The sequence below is a fragment of the Hyperolius riggenbachi genome, chromosome 3 (genome assembly GCF_040937935.1).
Source record: "Hyperolius riggenbachi isolate aHypRig1 chromosome 3, aHypRig1.pri, whole genome shotgun sequence".
NCBI classification, from domain to species: Eukaryota; Metazoa; Chordata; class Amphibia; order Anura; family Hyperoliidae; genus Hyperolius; species Hyperolius riggenbachi.
In genome coordinates, this window is record NC_090648.1 from 232,159,553 (window position 1) to 232,176,904 (window position 17,352).

The following is a 17,352-nucleotide window of genomic DNA, read 5'->3' on the forward strand; positions in this document are numbered from 1 at the left end:
ATACCATGTAAGGAACAATAATCTCTAGGGACTAGGATCATCTATCCAAGGACAATCTATTCACAAATAAAAGAGAAAGTAGTCCCCTAGGGGGACTACTTTCTCTTTTGGTCGGGCTTCTGCGGCGCCGTTTGGATTATCCATAGTATATCAGGACCTGCCTGTCATTTGCTCTTTGTCTGTTGTTGCAAAAACTTCACAGTGATAGCTCTCAGACCTTAGTCAGATCCTGGTGTGTTTGAACCGGCAGGACGCCGGGGATTCACACATAGCTTAGGAATATCATTATTATTGTGGTATTGATTATTTTCTGTGTATGACCGTTTGCCTGAACCTCTGATTACTCTCTGCCTGCTGATTCTGTACCATACCAATCTGATCTGTTGCCGACCCTCTGCCTGAATATCGACCCTGATTTCTGCCTTACAATTCTGTACCTCTGCCAATCTGATCTGTTGCCGACCGTTGCCTGTTTACCGACTCCGATTTCTGTTTGACGATTCTGTACCTCTGATTGACCGATCTGTTACCGACTTTGCCTGTACGACTACTCTCTGTGATTGATAACCCCTGTCACTTTGGGCTATCACTCACCAGTCCTCTGGGTTATTACTGTGCACCCAAATACGTGTAATCACACATTTGAATAAATTGACTATTGTTCTGATAGAGCTCATTCTGGTCATCCGATACGTCACTGTTTGTTACAATATCCTTGTAAAAAAAAAAATATATATAGATAATGGAAGTTTCTTAAATAAGATCTCCATACAAAAAATAATCTGTCAGCGCTGCTGTAATGAAAAGTTATATTTACCTACGGAGTCTTGTCCCACGAAGCCGCGCCGAACACCCCACATCACTAAACTTCTGAGCTATTTACTTCATTAAATTGCTGGGTGTTTTTCTCGGAGGAGAGAGGGGAGGCGGGGCCAATCGGTGGAAGTGTAATGGAAGTGTAATGATGCGGGGTCTTAGGCGTGGCTTTGTGGAACAAGACTCCAGAGGTAAATATAACTTTTCATTACAGCAGCCCTGACGGATTTTTATTTTTTGTATGGAGGTCCTCTTTAAAGTGAACCTAAAGCCTACCAAAAAAAATGAGATTAACTCACCTGGGGCTTCCCTCAGCCCCCTGCAGCCGATCATTGCCCTCGCAGCTCCGGTCCGATGCTTCTGGACCCGCCGGCGACGACTTCTGGTTTGGCCGTCACTGGCCGACAGGCATGGGAACGCGAGTGATAGTTCGCGTTCCCAGCCTGTATATCGCCCCCTATGCTGCTATTGCGGGCAGGAGGTCGCAATAGCAGCATAGGGGGCGATATACAGGCTGGGAACGGGAAGAATCACTCGCGTTACCATGCCTGTCGGCCGGTGACGGCCAAACCGGAAGTGTTCGCCGGCGGGTCCTGGAGCGTCAGAGCGGGGCTGCGAGGGCACCGATCGGCTGCAGGGGGCTGAGGGAAGCCCCAGGTGAGTTAATCTCATTTTTTTTTGGTAGGCTTTAGGTTCATTTTAACTCTTCCTGTACTGGAAACATTATGAGACTCTCTTTTCTTTGCTACTTTTCTATTTCTTAGCTGTACTACACGTACAATTCATTACGTTTATTTTCACTTCAGATTCTCTGTAAAAGGAACTCAAGGTGAGGGGATATGGAGGCTGCTATATTTATTTCCTTTTAAACTATACCAGTTGCCTGGCAGTCCTCCTGATCCTGCGTTTCTAATGCTTTTAGCCATAGACTCTAAACAAGCATGCAGCAGATCAGGTACTCTGACTCGGGTTTTACTAGATTAGATATATGCTTGTTTCAAGATTTTGACACACACTATGTATGCCAGAAGATTAGCAGGGCTGCCAGGTAACTGGCATTGTTTCAAAGGAAATAAATATGGCAGCCTTCATATCCCTCTCATCTCGGATTCAACAATTTTGGTTATGAAAGTTACAGTTAGTGGCGTACCTACCATAATTCTGCAGGTGCTCACAGCATCGGATGTCGCCATGGCTAGAGTTGCTGCTTTGGGGCTCAGTCACTGTTCTTTCACCTAAGACCTTTTTTTCAATCATTTGGGCAACATTCAGGAAAATAACAGCAGGCAGTTTAGGGGACTATACTACTTCCTGCACTAGATGTAGCACCCCACCCACTTCCTGTCCCATGGGCAATGTGTCTCCTTGCTCTCTACACACAGCCTGCAGTGAGTGAATGTGCAGAGCAGCAGGGTGAGTAGAGAGAATGATTGCTGTGCTGCAGTAGGGACACATTAGCAGGGGGAGGTGGCAGGACGTGTTTAGTGCTTCAGAAGTTGCCTGTCATTAGTAGACATGTGCACTGGCTGCTGTAATACCAGAGTGCCCAAGGAATGGATCTAGACCAAGTTGCGCCTGGGGCAAGGTCAGGTTCTGGCGCCTAAACTGACATTCCCCATCCAAATCTTGCTGCCTTTTTAAGAATTCAACAAACTGCGCCTGGGGCAAGATACTCGCCTGACTCCTCCCCCCCCCCCCCCATCCGTCCCTGCAGACTTTGAGGTTTGCCTGGTCAGGTTTTACTGGAAAGCCTTAGTAATAGAGCTGATCGCTCTGGCCAAATAATCTGCAGAGGAGGGATTTCCACTGTCTATTATTATTGCTCTAGTCTAGAGGCAGGTACATGGCCAGGTCAGATGTTTGAGGCACAGTGTGTCATAGCACTAGTGTAAATTCAAATGCCTACTAACATAGCACATTTAAATGCATGGTATGTGTATTAAGCAACAACAGGAACCAAGTGCTGTGTGTCATAAAAGCATTGCAGCAAGTATATGCTTGCAGTATGGCAGCAGCTTAATGCAAGGTCTATAAGAGTGACTCATGTCTGGGAACTCAAGACCTGCTGAAGCCTGCTTTTCATTGCCTATCCTGACAAGACCAAATAACAAGGCTGTAGATACACTCTGTGCTGAGGAGGGGTAGTCATATGTAAATTCACTGAGGCGTAATATTTGCTCTTACATCACTTTGCCATCTCTGGGTTTGCTTTTATAATCTATAAAAAAAAAATCACATTGTTGTGGTAGCAAATTGTAGAAACAATTTACATGTAGTCCTTTTCTAGTATAATTAAGTTCAGTAATATACAATATTCAGTAATAAAAACCTGATTAACAACTGATCAAAAAACAATTTTCAATGAAATTACTGTTAATATTAACTAAGGAATATGGTTAAAGCATAGCTCCCAACTGTCCCTCTTTCGGAGGGACAGTCCCTCTTTGAGAGCCCTGTCCCTCTGTCCCTCTCTCTTCCTCATTTGTCCCTCTTTCAGGACTTTGTCCCTCTTTGTATGTAAATATATATATTTCTCTACTGAAAAATGTGTTTGACTCTAAACTTTATTCCCATCCTTTAAATTAATATATTTCTAATTTTAAAATGTTAATATGAAGGAAAAATGAACCAGGATAGAGAGGACCAGTGTTGTTTGAATTCTAAAACCACATATTTTTCTTATGACATCTTTATGGTATGTGTGATTAGGGGGTGTCACGGGGGCGTGATCATGGGTGTGGCAGGGGTGTGGCTTTTAAGTTTCCCTCTTTCTCATCTCAAAAAATTGGGCGGTATGGTTAAAGGTGTTGAAAAATGTAGACAGGAAGTAGAGACACTGCAGATTTATTGCAAAGTTTGCATCCTCTGTAACAAAGAAGTGTTTTTCTTTAAAGGTTATTATATTGTTGATTATCTTTTAGAGCAGAAAGGAAGTTCTGAGTTCAGGTCCACTTTAATATGAGTTAACTGTTTTAGTACATTACTTCATGTTATGTGTGTCTTACAGCTGTAAGCTGCACTAGGATTTCTTTTGGCATGGTTAACACACAGATGTAAAACCTCCTACGTCCCCTTAGGTCCCAGTAAATCAGTAATTGACTGTCAAAGACACTATATAAATGTTAACCAATATATCATATACATCTCTACAGGGCCTATAAACCATATGTAAACATTAGTATTTATAAAAGGACTATCTTTGGCCCTTGTCACAGATTGATTTCACTTGTGGCTGCATTTTCTAGCTAATGATATAAGCAATAAATGCTGCATTTTTTGGACAGCACATGGTGTAATCATAGACGGCAAGTGTGCAATATTTACAATGCCAGCAATTACATAAACCTTTGAAGCCATTGTACCTAATAATAAAGTAGTACAAAGAACCACATGGTTTTGGAATATGTATCAACTCATAGTAAACCAGCCAGGAGTCCTCTCTTAGGCCCAGTGCACACCAAAACCGTTAGCAGATCGTCAAACGCTAGCGGTTTTGGGAGCAGAGAGATGATATTTGCCGGGTGCACACGAGCGGATTTTGTATGCGATCCGCCGGCCGCCTCAGCATCCGCATGGCTAATGTATCTCTATGGGCTGGTGCACATCGGCGGTTTGAGGTTTTAAGCAAACCGCAAACGTGCAGCAAGAGGCACGTTTGCGGCTTGCTAAAAACCTCAAACCGCTGGTGTGCACCAGCCCATAGAGATACATTAGCCACGCTGATTTTCAAGCGGATGCGGCCGGCGGATCCGCCCAGTGTGCACTGTGCCTTAGGCCTGGAACCTACTAAGGCGATTTTTGGCAGCATTTTGGGACCGCCAGTGATTCTCAAAAACACTTTGCTAATGAAAAGGAGTGGGGGGAACCCATTATTGCGATTGCAAGTTGGGGCAATCGCAATCACAGGACATGTAGCATTTTGAGCCCTCAATGCAAAGTATGTAAATGCTACAAAAATTGCTATTCAAAGCGTTTTTTGCAGTGCTTTGGGGGCTGAGTGATTACGATTTTAATAAACTTAATTATACTTACCTGATCTCTGTATTTCCTTCTTCTGTCCATGGCCCCGCCCCCATAAAGGAAGAGTTCACAGGTGCTTCTCTGATTGGTCATAGAGAACCACCTATGACCACCTTTAGGGGGCGGAGCTATGGATGGACGTTGGACTCCTGGTAAGTATAATAGTTTTTGCAAAAAAAATATGCGAATTGCTAATTAGATGCTCTGTACAGTTTACCGTACAGCACTTCCAAGAGTCGGGGAATCGCTATTGCAATTCCCCTGAGAATCTCTACACACAGCACTGCGGCAATTTTAAAGCACTGCAGCGATTTTTTTAGTGGCTTCCTGTCACTGCTTGGGTCTGTGTGTTTAAGTTTCTTTTTACTGAAGCCCATGGTATTTGCCAAGTCCCATCTAAAGTTTCATGATACCATATTTATGATTATATGTAAAATAAATGTATGTGGAAGCTAATAAAGAAGTGGATAAAATAGTGTAACTAGCCTGGCTGAAGAGGAAACAACACATTACTTAACAAGCAGAATCTGAAGATATTATGATTATGGTCATCTACCAAGGCAACTGAAGTGAACATCATTTCTCAGTCGCTTTTTAAGAAGAGATCAGATTTCATTTGTCAAAATGACAGATGAACGATCGTTCTAAACTGACACCGTTTAACTATCTTTTAAAGAAAAAGGAGTAACGACGGTTACAGATGGTTGATGTACAACGATGCTCATTCATGTTGAAAGATCGCCATGACATATCAAATCCGATCAATTCATTCAACTTCCCCCTGGTGTACAGATCTGTTTTTGTTGTTTGATTTTTTTTTTTGTTGCCCTTCGGGGATGAAATACAAAAGTGCAATCAGTGCATAGGTTTGTGCAATTGGGAAGACGGGAAGGAAGTGATACACCCAGAAAAAAGAGGAATTTGCTATTTGTGAATGAAGAGGAGAACCAGAATGATGCAATCTGAAGAGCCATAGATTCTAAAACTTCCATTAACTATTAGAAGAGGTAGATTGTAGCATGCAATTTACTTGCATATAGCACTTTTTTTTCCTTCCTCCTTTTTTATTTCCTTTATCTGGCATACCGTTATCTTGTTTAATTTTTTTTATTTTAATTATGAAGTTCATTGATTAATAACAGTATTAACTGACACACATTGCACAACGTTTTCCTATTCTGTAATACTTGATGGAACTTGTGATGGAGGTTCTATAGTTTTTAATTACATTTATCTCTGAATATGTTCATAATAAACTTTTATTTATGTTTTTGAAAATGATATACTTTGTGCAAAAGATTTTCAAGGGGTCCCTTTTTCTAGATCGCACTTTCTTGTTTCTGTTTCTTTGTGTAACTTTACTATTCTGTCACTTGATCTTAGTTCATTCGGTTATATTAGGTCAGGGACCAAAATGTGTTTTTCTGTGTATATAGGAATTAGGTAGACATGCATTCTAAATAGCAAAATGAAGTGGCCATGTGCCCCAGAGAAACAAAAATTAAGCAGCAGTGCACCTAGATACCAGCATTAGGTAGTCATTCTGCCCCCAGATAAAAGAATTGTGTAGTTACGTGCCTCCTGGAAGCAAGATTTCAGTTACCTTATGCCCTCCAAAACAGAATTAAATAGCCAGGTGCGCCCCTCTTCCCCCCCCCCCTCCCCATATAGAGATCAGTCATGATCTCTTACATTAACAAATTAAGTAGCCATGTCCCCCATATATCAGTACTAGCCATGTGTGCCCCTCCTGTTAGTAGTTATTCGGTAGCCATGTCAGCAATCCAGTCAGCAGTATTAGGTAGTCATGTGTGCCCTCCATACAGCAGTATTAGCCAGCTATGTAGCTCCCCACCACATAACTAAATTAGGTAGTTATGTGAACTCTCCAATATTAAAGAACAACTAAAGTGAGAAGAATATGGAGGCTGCCATTTATTTCCTTTTAAGCAATACCAGTTGCCTGGCAGCCCTGCTATTTGGCTGCAGTAGTGTCTGAATCACACCAGAAACAAGCATGCAGCTAATCTTGTCAGACCTGACTATGTCAGAAACACCTTATCTGCTGCATGCTTGTTCGGGGTCTATGGCCCTCCCCATTTTTGGCACGTCAGAATGGGCATACGCCGGACGATGTTCCTTCCGGCCTTGCTGTGATGGAGCGCAATTGCGCTCCAGTGACGTGCGTCTAGGCGTCTCCACGTCCTTACGCTGAGCGCGCACAGGGGAACACGCGGGGGGCGTGGCTGGGGACCGAGACAAGCACGGTCAGTATAAGAACGCCGTTATGGCGTCCTAGCAATATGCTCTTTGCTGCCCGCCTTTGATAAGGCCGTTAGGAAACGGCGAAACATGTTAGGCTATCTCACAGCGAGCTAGCTCCGCCATTCTGCCATCGGGGACTCTCCTTCCACCACCATACCTGGACATTGCCACGCTAGTCAGATTGGTAACTATATCAACTGCATGCATGAACTATTAATTCAGGGCTGGACTGTCAATTTAAAACCTTGGAACCTTATATCATTGTGCAAGAATCAGCTTTATCACTGCATCAATGTTCTTGGCTGCTGTTGAACATTTATTATTGGTGGATTCCTAGCATAGGAACTTCTGCTGATACCTGCTGCTTGCCCTTGCATTGCTTTTTGCACCGTGCTGCAGATGCTGATGTTGTCATTGTGCTCCATGTCATGCTGTGCATATAGGAATCCTTCAGATGTTTGAAGCTTTACCATCAACTAACCGCATGTTGACAGCTTGCTCGCTTCACTAACCACCTTTCCATCCTTGCCCCTGCGAGTGGGGGGTAGAGGGTTATGGACACTTAACAGCATGATCAATTCCTAATATCCTATCCAAGGTTTATTTGAATCATCATTGTCCATTGTTGCCATAATAGCCCCTGCGAGTGGGGGGGCACAGCTGCATGAATTGTGTGAATTTTGACATCAAAACCCAAAATGGAAGAAATTATTCATTATGCCCTCATGCATGCCTTCCTTACCAGCTAAATATCCAGTCAAAAGGATCTTTTGATTTTTTGATTTTGTCTGGGGACTGCAGCCCCATAGTCATTATAGGGATTCAGAGTCTTTAGTGGCATTTTTGGCAGAGATGTAACATATTTTAATAATTTATATATGATGATGTTATGTATAGATTTAGTCTTAGGATTTTTGTATTCATTCACTAATAAAGTTATTTATTGATTTTCATGCACCGAAGAGCCAATCCTCTTTTTTTGTTGCTTTTTATATTCATTGTTGGCAGGATGCATGAAAAGTTTTGTCTTAAATTGATAATCATTATTATTTAGTTCATTGTCCCTTATCAACTCTAGGTTCCTTTTTGAGTAATTTATACTATATATAGGCTGAAAGTATTAGAGGCAGAGGATCAGCAGGACAGCCAGGCAACTGGTATTGTTTAAAAGGAAAAAAATATTCAGGTCCCTGGCACACTGTATCATACCTGGTACACGTGTCCAAAGGTTGCCCACCTCTGGAAGAGAGTCCATTCTCTGATCAACTCACGAACGAACGATTTTGAAACTAAAAGGAAATAAATATGGCAGTCTCCATATCCCTCTTACATACGTTGTCCTTTATGTAGTAGTTGTGCCCCTCCCCCCAAAGCAGTGTAAACAGTTAAGTAACAGTGGTGCATGGTTAAATTCACCCACCTGTCTTGCTGACACTCTTTGGCCTTCTGTGTCTCCCCACTGGTATGTAAAGATAGACATTACATGCCAGCTTGTCATGTGAGCAAAGTCACGGTTGTAGGGAGACATGGCGGAGGGACATGCTTACTGGAGAAGGATGAAGGTTCACATCAACCAGACAGGTGAGCAGCTTACCTTTCCAGCATGCACTGCTTGCTACTCTGCATTTCTAGCACAGGCCTCCTTTAGTGTTCTGCAGCAGGGCTGCCTGATCATGGGTCAGGCCTAAAATGCCCAAGGCAATTGCCTTGGTTGCCATGTAGGTTATTTGGCCCTACTTCTAAGAAGTTCTAGTTTCCTGACTAATGCTGATTCTCTATTGTTTTTTTTTTCACTTCCCTGGAACATGCATGCATATCAGAATAGAATAGAGTTCAGTTATTTTAAAAATAATTCTAGCCAGAGGGTCAGCATTAGAGCCGGGGAGTTAACATTATCTATTAGAAGAAGGTCAAGATGGCTGCCTCCATAGCTCTCTAATGACAGTTGTTCCTAAATTCCCTCCTTCATAAACAAATGCCAATGCCATTGCTGTTCTGGTTGCATCTCCTGATGAATGAGGGTGTGGATTTACCTTGGCTGAGCCAGGACTTGCCTGTGTCATCATGACAAATATATACTTGCAGAATGACTTGTTTTATCCTTTTAGTCATCCCTCCTTTATTACGGGGCACGTTGGCATCAAAATGGAAAATCCATGCCCAACTGGATAGTCCAGATGCTGACAAGCATAGAAAAATATTCATGCTCTATAAGTAGATATTTAGTTTAATGTAGTCATTATAGCATTATAAACAGTGTAATTTGGAGTCCTCTGAACTAGATGAGTCAGGTGTTCACTATTACTAGTAAGTCTTCCATCATGCTAACATAGCTGATTACGTAGGTCATTTAATTGGGGTGGTCACACAATCTAACAGCCTTCTAGTAAGTGCATAATGCAGAGGTGTACAGTACAGAATGCTTCAGCTATGCCTGTGAAAACAAACAAAACTTATATATGGTAGATTAGAACAAGCAGCAATATAGTTACATTATACTGTACATTACCTGCTCGCCTTCCCCTTACATCCCATTCACATTTACCATAGCCTAACCCCCCAGGTCCCACATACACTTCTCTCGGAAGAACAACCTCTTACCTCTCACCCCCCCCCCCCCCCCCCCCACACACACACACACACACACTACTTATGCCAGTGCCTGCTGATAATCCGTCAACCTGTAAATGGATGCAGACTCTGGAAGAAATAGTAGCATACATCTAAATGTATGTTCAGATTGTCATCAGAATGAGAGAAGGGTAACCAGTGGATGAAACCTCAGGGACTGGGATGAAAAAAAAGAAACAGAACACCAGGTGCACCAAATAGTGTAGTATTTTCAGGTAATGGGATAATAAATGAGACAAATACTACTTACAAAACTGGGTTGCTGATGGCAAAAGTAGGCATAGTCACAACAGGTCGTGGGGGCAAATAATGAGTATAACTTTAAGTAGCTGACCCAGTGTTTATGTGCCACTATCCCACTATACCAGGTTGCTCTTATAGGTTACATGTCAGCTTTGTTGCCTCATATCCCACTTTGGGGTCAATTCATAAAAGGCTGTGCGATTAAAAAAATCTGGTTAGAAAAATACCACATTCTGTATTTTAGACTTTTTTGTGCTAATTCATAAACATTTTCACAGCTGATAGAAGTGTAGTGATTTACCGAAGTAAACTGTAGGTAACATCAGAAGAGTAGCTGCCTGAGTTGTTACATTGCTGTTCTCCGTGCACAGACATTACAATAAAAGAGGCATCCCAACTTCCCTTTAGATGTGCTGGTTTTGTTATACTGCCTCTGCTTGCTCTGAATCTGTTTATTAGTCTTTCTTAACAATCTATTTAATTGACACAGCTTAGAAGAACTTCAAGAAACTCTATGCATGCCAGGCTTTGTGATGTTCACCTCCAGCTCCTACACATCATAAAAACAGGAACCCAAGAGATTGAACAGCCACACACAGTCTAAGGTATTCAGGGGAAGCCTGGCTTGTTCCGATTGCTCTGCTGCTCCGGGTTGAAGGAGGAAGTGTTTGTAGTCACGTGATGCGTGTGAACCGCATCGTGGGAGGCGCCAGAGACAGACGAAGAAGACGTCAGACAGGTAAGCTTGACCCCCCCCCCCCGCCGCCCACCCGCACAGGTTTACTGGGAGATATCCGAATAGCAACTATCCGGGTGTCTCCCGGATCCGGATTTGAGCAGAGCTAATTCTAAACTTTATGAATTGACATTTACCGACGTGTTGAGGTAATTACTGCACAAATCGTTAATTTACCTCACTGCTCGGTAATTTCAGCTTTTCATTCAGTAACAGCCTTTATGAATTGACATTTTCCTAAGTGCTCGGTAAAGTCAGCTGTTTTCTGCATTACCGAATGCGTTAATGCTTTATGAATTGACCCCAATATCAAACTTCCTCTTAAAGTGAACCTCTGGACTAAAAATCTACTCAGCAGAACTGAAAAGGCTTGGTGTTTCTTTAACAGTTTCACAGCATCAGAACTTTGTTTTTCTTACCAAGGCATAATTTTTAGCTGCATTTTTATCTAAGCTCCACCCATCAAAGAAAAAAAGCCCGGGCTTTTTTCCCCTGATGCTGTGCAGATCATGATGGGATATCCTATGTTGTTGTTCACGTTGCCTAGCAACTGGGAGAGGTGCTCAGGACACAGGACAGTTGGAACTGTGTCTCATGCTCCCTGTTACCTCCTTTCAACCAAAAAGATGGCTGCCATCATGAAATCAAACATTTGCCTGTTCTTTTAAAACAGTGTGGGTAAGAGATTATATTACCTATCTATTTTAATTAACATAACTAATGCAACTTAATGACAGTATGTTTGTTTAGGCTGGAGTTCCTCTTTAAGGGAAAACACTTGCAAAAATAGAAACAACCAAAATACTCAGATATACGTAGAAAGTTACAAATCAGACAATTATATTCACAAAACCCCTGTAAACTTTGTGTGAAGGCATAATGTTTCTGGCCTTTTCTGCAAATTACATAAAGTGTTATGTAATAATAATGGCAGTATTTGTATAGCGCCTTTCTCCTGTCGGACTCAAAGCGCTTGCGAGGCAGCCACTAGAGCGCACTCAGTAGGCAGTAGCAGTGTTAAGGAGACTTGCCCAAGAAACTCCTTACTGAAATAGGTGCTGGCTTACTGAACAGGCAGAGCCAGGATTTGAACTCAGGTCTCCTGTGTCAGAGGCAGAGCCCTTAACCATTACACTATCCAGCCACCATGTAATTTGTGTAATCACATTATACATGCAACACCTGTGTTGCTTGGGTAACACTGGAAATATTGAGAACCTCCATGTAATGATCAGTGTCAGCACACAGAGAGAATCTGATTATTGGTGATCTGCAGTATCACCAAGAATACAGATTATACCTGATTATTGATGATCTGCAGAATCACTGATAATCCAAGTATAACTAACCTCTGGACACCTTTATAGTGTGAGTGTTTGGTGCAACAGTAATGACTTTGAGTAAGACCACCCGAGGCGCAGGTGGTCTTTGGCAGTATGGAGGATACCGCCTTTTGGGAAGTGCAAAAACCTTCCAGCAGCCTGAGACCTCCAAAGGGGTGGAGTCCCAGGCTGAAAGGAGGAAGGACCTGTGAGTGAGTGACACCTGAAAGGTGGATGTCACTAGCAGGTCTGGAGACTATCTCTTAAGGCGAGAGATAGCTCTCAAGGTCGGGCAAGCCAGGTCGGCAACACACGGACAGGCAAGGTAAAGAGACAGAAGGCTGATTCGGTATCCAGAGGCAGGCAGGGTTTGGCAACAGATAATCAGATATGCGTAGGTACTGAATCAGAAAGCAGAGGGATAGTCAGGAATGCAATAGGTCATAACAGATATCAAAACAATGCCTAGTCTTGGGTGTGAGGTCCGTGGTCTCTACACCCTGGAACTAGTCTGGAGTATAATATGATGGTACAGAGTATCCCTAGACGTGGGTGTGAGGTCCGTGGTCTCGACACCCTGGAACTAGTCTGGAGTATAACACAATGATAACACAGAGTCCCTAATCTTGGGTGTGAGGTCCGTGGTCTCAACACCCTGGAACTAGTCTGAAGTATAACACAATAATACACAGAAGTAATCTGGCTCAGTGTGAATTCCCAGGTCCTCCTGGTTCTAACACACTGTAGGATCTAAGGTCTGAGTGCTTCCACGTAAGTGTTCGCAACGGCAGACAACTTGAGACTGACCAGCAGTGACTATATATAGAGTGGCGCTCTCCCCGGCGCCACCCATGAGCGATCAACCAATAGCCACTTGCTTTGAGGTCAGCTGACCAACCTGGTCAGCTGATCCCTCCTCGTTTGTCATAAAGGTTCTGCCTCTCAGCGCGCGAGCGCGTATTCCTCAACCTGTGTGAACTAACAGACCCAGCCACACCAGACGCATGCTGCTGCGTGCAAACCGCCGCGCTGGACGCGGAATCAGCCGCTTTGCCGGCAGTACACGCGGCGGCTTTTCCGCGTTTTATCACACTCCAGTATGTTACATATTGAGTCATAAAATGTCTTTCTCACTGTGGCACTGTTCTTTAATAGGTTTATCATTGCTGATGTTCTTCATTCACCAGGTAATAGGTTTTACCAAATGATTGGAGTTGTCATTTTTTTTTAGTGGAGGTTAAATCCCTCTTTGATAAAGCAGAATATGTCTGGTACCAGATTTCTGACAAGTTGCCTCTCGCACAGTAATGAAAGCGCTAACCTTACACGGGTTTGTGGTTATAGTAGTGTTTTTATATAGTAAGAACAGAAAATGCACCTCAACTTATAATTACTTGTTAATTCTGGCCAAGACTGACTTTGGCATTAAAACAGAATGTGAATTCACTAATCCGTGACCGAACAAGATTCTATACTAAGACCGAGGCCAATTAGTGAAACAGATGTCACAATGGATTATGTAATCTGTATACGATCACCAAAAGCAATGCCAACAATGTACCTGGAATGACAGTAATGTTACTTGCATATGGATTTAAATATATAGAATGCTGGAGCTAATGACTTATACTGCACAGGGGAAATCCTGATTACATAACCAAAGTGCATGTAAATTAACAGGCTTTGCGTAGTTTGTAAGGCTTGGATGTCCAAATACGGACAAGAAAGCAAATACCTGTATGCAAAAACAAAGGTTTAGATAGAAGCAATCTCAATTATCATTCTAGGTTCCTCTTGAGTGTACTTACCTTATTTGGCAGGAAATGCAGCATAAACGATGACTGAGCTGTGCAGTAATAATTTGATAGTTTTCAATTTTTATATTGTTCAGCTTCCTATTTTGTTTTCCTAAAAGCACTTTCATGAAACTGTAGTTTTAATAAACTACCTAGCTACCGCTAGAGGTTGCAGTTGTAAGTTAGTAGAGAAGCCCTGTACGAAATGATGGTCTGGTAAAGCTAGTGGACAACAGACTCTTGCCTGCGGAGGACTCCCAGGTTGCTTTCTCCAGTATTGTCTTGCTGTTGACTGATGGAACACAAGTGGTTGCTATGGGAGACTTCATAATGCCAGCAGTTAGGCAATACTGAGGATCGGCTAAGGTGGGGACTAGTGGTGGACACACAATTTGAGAGGAAAGCCAACTTTGGTGCATTCAATCTGAAGTGATGTTTTGGACAGTCAGAGTATACGCGTAACCTGTAGCTGGTGCAACAGGGATGCATACTGTTTCGATCTCAGTATGGTGGGCCTCTAGAATAAAGCTTAAATACCATTCCAGGGTTGGAGGCCCATCTTAATGTTGGATGTATAGTGGCCCGTGTGCAGGCAGAAGGGGTTGGGTGCTACTCATGCAGGTGGTCACTCTGGATGGAATAGCAATGTTTTTTTTTTTTTTTTTTTTTTTTTTTTTTTTTAATGAAAGCAGTTGCCTCTTCTACTGAACCCTTTTACAAGAATTATAACGGGTGTCAGAAGACTCCCCAGGGTGTGTAAAGCTCTTATGATGTTAGAAATAATAAATGGTCTTAAATCAGATGAGAAATGAATTATAAATATTATAACTATATTATGCTTTTTCAGGTCAATAAAATAGTGTCTGTTTAAGAGAAACGCCATAGACTTGGATCGCCAATTTATAGAAGGATCGGATAAGGCCCATGAAACGTCATTTGTGTCCAATAAATAACTTTTTATAATCTGTTCCTCATCTGAGGTAAGAACATGTATTATTCCTAATAGCTTTTATCCCTGGGCACCTTCTCTCACCCATTCTACAGTCTATCATGTAGAATAAGGGTAATCCCCTGTGATATTATCCAGGTTTTTTTTGTTGGAGAGCGACCGACTACATCGTAGAGAAAAACTTAGATTTATCCATGTGGAGATGGAATTCTCTATAAACTTTCTATTGTGGTTGCATTTATTAACCCACATTTGTAAAAGGGATGGTCAGTGAGTTGCAAATCATTTTGAGTTGATGCAAGGTTATGCACATTTTGTAATCAAGTTTATGCAGCTCATCGGGATTTAATTGGTTAATTTTCAAGCTGCATACATTTGCATACAACATTTGCATAATGCTGAATCAACTAGGTAGTATTTGCATCTCATTGACTATCCCTATTTGTAAGTAGCATGCTTATTGCTCCTGATTGCATTCTCTTTTAAATACTACACTATACTGGCGCTCCTGTCTTTTTTCTTTTTTGTGTTTTTTTTCTCCTCCTGTCCAGAGCCCCTTACCGCATACAGTCTACTCTTCTACAAGAATGCCTGTTTTGTTATTCCAGGAATTCTGTGCCGAGCCTTAAACTTTCTTGTGGAGTCAAAAAAAGTCAAACTCATATTCCTATTCCTTAGAGCTGTCCTTTATTACCCTAATGTTTTCATTTTTTTTTATCCTGTAATTGGTTAGCGACAGCCCTTTATCACAGGTTGACTGCATAAGTTCTCACCTATGTATACCAATATTACCATCTATCCTCGAATATAAGTCGACTCCAATATTAGACCCTCTTAGGCTGGAGTTAATGGTTAAAGTTAATGGTTGCACAAGGTGTGTGGTGTGTGTGTGTGTGTGTGTGTGTGGTGTGTGTGTGTGTGTGTGTTTAAAGCATGCTGATCGCTGCGGCTCGCTTTTCAAAGGTTGAGAGAGAGATGGTCCCAGATAATATTATGCAGCTGTAATGTAAAAAACATACAAATGAAACCACTACTAAAACAAATATCCAGAATGATATAATTTATAATTAAAACATTTATTCATAATTAAAATGTTTGTTGTACAAAAAAGTTCACAATAGATATGACAGTGCTATTTCACACTGTGGATCAGTCTGAGAAATGACATTCTATTTTATAAATAATAAATAAAATGTATTAGCGTGGCCATTTGGTTAATTACTTAAGATACTAGAAAGAAATGAAAAAGGATCCCCATTTACATTAGAATATAATTTCATTAACCTAATAGAGTTGGGCCGAACGGTTCGCCTGCGAACGGTTCCATGCGAACTTCCGTGGTTCGCGTTCGCGTCCCGCAGGCGAACTTTTGCGGAAGTTCGGTTCGCCCCATAATGCACCATGAGGGTCAACTTTGACCCTCTACATCACAGTCAGCAGGCCCAGTGTAGCCAATTAGGCTACACTAGCCCCTGGAGCCACTCCCCCCCCCCTACTAAAAGGCAGGCAGCGGCGACCATTACGGTCACTCGTGTGCCTGCATTAGTGAGAGTAGGGCGAGCTGCTGCACACTCTCTCTCATAGGGAAAGATTAGTTAGGCTTAGCTTGTCCCTGGCTGCATACCTGTTCTGTGAACCCACCACTGCATACCTGTACTGTGAACCCACCACTGCATACCTGTTCTGTGAACCCACCACTGCATACCTGTTCTGTGAACCCACCACTGCATACCTGTTCTGTGAACCCACCACTGCATACCTGTTCTGTGAACCCACCACTGCATACCTGTACTGTGAACCCACCACTGCATACCTGTTCTATGAACCCACCACTGCATACCTGTTCTGTGAACCCACCACTGCATACCTGTTCTGTGAACCCACCACTGCATACCTGTTCTGTAAACTCACCACTGCATACCTGTTCTGTGAACCCACCACTGCATACCTGTTCTGTGAACCCACCACTGCATACCTGTTCTGTGAACCCACCACTGCATACCTGTTCTGTGAACCCACCACTGCATACCTGTACTGTGAACCCGCCACTGCATACCTGTTCTGTTCAGTGAACCCGCCACTGTATACCTGTTCTGTTCAGTGAACAGTTTGGTGTGTCAGTGTGAAGCAGTACCTTTATTACACAACCTGATGTATACACATGCAAGATGTTTTAAAGCACTTTAGGCCTGTCATTTAGCATTCAATATGATTTCTGCCCTTAAAACGCTGCTTTGCGTCAAATCCAGATTTTTCCCGGGGACTTTTGGCGTGTATCCCACTCCGCCATGCCCCCCTCCAGGTGTTAGACCCCTTGAAACATCTTTTCCATCACTTTTGTGGCCAGCATAATTTTTTTTTTTTCAAAGTTCGCATCCCCATTGAAGTCTATTGCGGTTCGCGAACTTTAACGCGAACCGAACCTTTCGCGAAAGTTCGCGAACCCGGTTCGCGAACCTAAAATCGGAGGTTCGGCCCAACTCTATAACCTAATTCTATACGCTATCCAGAGTGGTGGGGGTCATAATCCCATGCGGGATGCCCTCCCTATGAACAGGACTGTAGGACTCATTC